This window comes from Nematolebias whitei, chromosome 19, assembly GCF_014905685.2.
Source record: "Nematolebias whitei isolate Nwh7 chromosome 19, NemWhi1, whole genome shotgun sequence".
NCBI lineage: Eukaryota > Metazoa > Chordata > Actinopteri > Cyprinodontiformes > Rivulidae > Nematolebias > Nematolebias whitei.
This window is the reverse complement of record NC_056516.1, coordinates 16,315,493-16,319,662: the sequence shown is the minus strand read 5'-3', so window position 1 is coordinate 16,319,662 and position 4,170 is coordinate 16,315,493.

The following is a 4,170-nucleotide window of genomic DNA, read 5'->3' as shown; positions in this document are numbered from 1 at the left end:
CTAAAGCCAGCATTTATTTTTTCAATCAACATAATTTGATTTTAAATCAAATGAAATAGGACAAGAATAAATGCCTCCTGCTTTACCCATGTAGGACCTTTTGGACCTGTGACACCTCTTTTAATGGAAGTGGGTGTTGAAGCTCACTGAGGTGCCTCGGTGGGGAGAGCACCATATTTATCAAGTGTAATCCTGCTTATATTAATGGCAATATACAGTGTATGTATAGGTATATAGGGTATAAGGTATATATCAATATATAGTGCATTCCAAGATGGTATTAAAGGCCTAAATTCTTTAGAGGAAAGATTATGTAAAAGAATACCTCACCACTTTAAGCTTTTTTATTGTCTGCTACAAAACTTGTTTTTTTTTTTGTTGTTTGTTTTTTTCTAAGAGTGGCTGTCTGGTGACATGAATGTGTTGAGCCTGCAGGTCAGGTGTGATAGGGTGTGAGGTCAAATGTGGGATCTCATTTGGTGAGGGTTCAGGAAGTACTCCTGTTGGAATGTCTTTCACCCCGCCTGAACTGTGAGACGATTAATTGGTTGCCGTCATATTTGTAAAGCCCTGAGGGACAACTAAAATCTCAGGTAATCCCAAAAACCATGAACAAAAGACGATGATTAATGGCACCATGTGTTTTTGTGTGTGTGTGTGTGTCAACGTGTGCTTTAAGTTTAATTGTGTTTAAGGAACGCCAAAAATTTAATTTATATCTTTTGTATTATGCCTCATAGTAAACATGCCTCAAAGAAATTACTAGTTTATATCTTTGTTATATTTACTGTTAGTTTTAGTTACTTTCATGTCCTAAATCTCAGCCAGTGACACGTGACTGGTTACACAAAGTGTAAAAAAAATTTTTTCAAAGATATAAAATCTGCTTGTTGTGTCCAGAAATGCTATAAGCACCGTTTTTAGGCCTCCTTGAGTTTGGATGATGGTCCCGCTATGATTTAAAAATAAATCAGCCCGAACCTGATCAATGATCTTTGCAGGGTTCTTAGAACGCAATGGGTTCCCCCATTATTTGAGCATGTGCAAAGCTTCCTGAAGGAGTGGTGGTTTATGAACCAGCCACTGCTGGACTGGCCCCACTGGCCTCATTCCGAGATTCAGAGAGATTTATTTGTCATACACATCACACGTGGTAGATGAGGTGGGACGAAACTTTGTACACAGGGTCCCAGTTACATCCAACAAAAACACAAATTGTAATGAAAAACATTAGTATGATCCGAGTCATGAACTAAGAATATACTACATTCACTAAACTAAGAATATACAAGACTAAGAATACACTAATCACTAATGGTACAAAAACAATGCGTCAAAACAACAGCAGCACGAACATGAGTCTGTGTGAGCAGATGAGGACTAATGAACACAGCAACATAAAATAATCATCAGCATAAGATCATCATCATGGATAGACAGCAGAACACATCAACAACCAAGTGGCCTTACAGTGATTTTTCATGGTTAGAGATTCATGAGTCTAACAGCCTCAGGGTAGAAGCTGTTCCTCAGCCTGGTGGTTCTGCACTTAATGCTTCTCAGCCTTCTGCCTGAGGGGAGCGTGGCAAAAAGTGTGTGTGCTGGGTGTGTGGGGTCCTTCATGATGCAGGTGGCCCTTTTCCTGCATCTGGAGGTGTAGATGTCTGTGATGGTGGGGAGACTGACTCCAACAGTCTTCTGTGCAGCCTTCACCACTCTCTGCAAAGCTTTTCTTTCTGCAGCTGTGCAGCTTCCATGCCACACGTTGATGCTGGAGCACAGGATGCTCTCCACTGCACACCTGTAGAAGGAGGTGAGGACTGAGCTTCCCAGACCAGCTCGTCTCAGCTGTCTGAGGAAGTAGAGTCTCTGATGAGCTTTCTTGGTCAGGCTGGTGGTGTTGTTGCCCCAGCTGTGGTCATCTTTCAGGTGTACACCCAAGTACTTGTAGCTGGAGACCACTTTCACCACAGATCCTCCTATGTTCGGGGGGGGGGGGGGGGGGTATTCATTCTGAAGTCCAAGACCATCTCCTTTGTCTTATTCCCATTAATTTGAGGGTTGTTCTTCCTGCACCAGCTCTCCAGGTGTTCCACCTCCTACCTGTAGCTGGACTCATCATTGTTTGTGATGCATCCCACCACTGCTGTATCATCTGCAAACTTTACAATGTGACAGCCTGAATTGGTCGGTACACAGTCATACGTTACAGAGTGAACAGAAGAGGGCTCAACACACAGCCCTGGAGGAAGCCCGTGCTGAGGGTTATGGTGGAGGAGGAGAAGTTGTGGATCTTCACAGATTGTGGTCTGTTGATTAAGAAGTCTAGGACCCAGTTGCATAGAGAGGGATTTAGTCCTCGTGTGATTAGTTTATCCATTAGGGTCTGGGGAATCATTGTGTTGAAGGCAGATGTGAAGTCCACAAAAGAGCATATGGACATAGGAGTCCTTCTGCTCCAAGTGGTTAAGAGCAGTGTGGACCACAGTGGAGATGGCATCTTTTGTTGATCGATTCTCATGGTATGCATACTGATGAGGGTCCACGTTAATGTTAATATTAACTTTGATGTGGGTCATGACCAGTTTTTCAAAGCATTTAGTGATTATTGGGATGAGGGCTACTGGCCGATAGTCATTCAGGCCAGTCACTGTAGAGCTTTTTGGAACTGGGATAATGGTGGCAGTCTTGAGGCAGGTGGGAACTGTTGCCAGTGTGAGGGCAGAGTTAAAGATGTCGGCCAGCACCTCACAGAGCTGATCAGCAGTCTTTCAGCACCTTCCTTAGGATGTTGTCCGGGCCAGTTGCTTTGTGAGAATTGATCCTCCTGAAAGTACTCCTTCTGCTGAGGTCATGCCGAGGAACTTTTCTAATGTTTAGGCTGTAAGTGTGACCATTATGTGGTCGTGAAAACAACCCATCAGAGTAGCTACGTCCCTGTAGCTACATCCAGATGAGGGTTACTATGCAATTTTGATAAATACGGAATTTGGTTTTAGTATTTTCCAGATTTGAGTAATTATAGAAAAGTAAATGCAGAGTATGTACTATCATTTGTATTTCTAGACTTTATTCCTTAAAAATAAAAATTAACTTGTATTTCATATTAATTGTACATCAATGATTGGCATCATTTATCAGGTCATGAGTTTAATATTTAAGCCTTCATTATATTTTATTTTAAGCTACTCTTTCAGAACCCCTAGATATAGTATTACCATTGATTACATTTACAGTAGAAATACCTTATCTAGTACCCAAGTGTTGACCAATTTCCTCTTAGCCTGGGCCTAGTACAAGTTTCAAGTCCTGCCCCTTTAATCTAAAGAAATGGAACTTTACCCTTAAAGGGAAATAAAACAACAACATCAGATATGACAAGACACTGAACCCCTCATTGCCTCCGATGTGTGTTCCATCGGCGTATAAATGTGATCTAAAGCTCTGATTATTCTTTGTATAGATCTAGTAGAGTGCTGTATGAATGGGTAAATGAGGGCACAGATTGTAATGTAAAGCACTTTGCATATCTTGATAAGATAGAACAGCGCTATGCAAGTACAGTCTATTTACCATTTACCTGATCTTCATCACATCACCCAGTCAGTGGCAATGTTGAACAGGAGAGCCGACATCACACAGCCTCGTCTTACTCCAATCTTTTTTTGGAAATTGTAGTTGCTGTTTCCTACTTTGCAAACTAAATTGTTGTGAAAGCTCTTGATAATAAGGATAATCCGTCCACGGGACCTGACTCCACCTTGTTAGATTTATCTACCTGGATTATTGAGCATGCATCAGGATGCATCTGTATGTGCAGAGTATGCACCAAAGGCTGTCTCTGGACTCTGTTGAAAACTTTTTTGAAGTCCATAAAGTTGATATAAATCTGTCCCTGCCATGCGCTGCTCAATGATGTTCCACAGTATAAAGGTCTGGTCTTTTTCAGAAGCTTGCTTTGTTGAGCACTAGAAGTTTAGCAGCATCATAATTGCCTTCTCACTGAAGGTTGCTAAATTGTTGTGACCAATCCAGGTTCTAAAAGTCCATGCTGGTCACATGTAGCATAGCGGGGGTCATCATCCAATGCGAAGAGGGCTTTACAGAAAAAAGCTAAAGCTTTCCTGCTCATTCAAGTTTGCATGAACACGAAGCTGAAGCTGCTCTAAT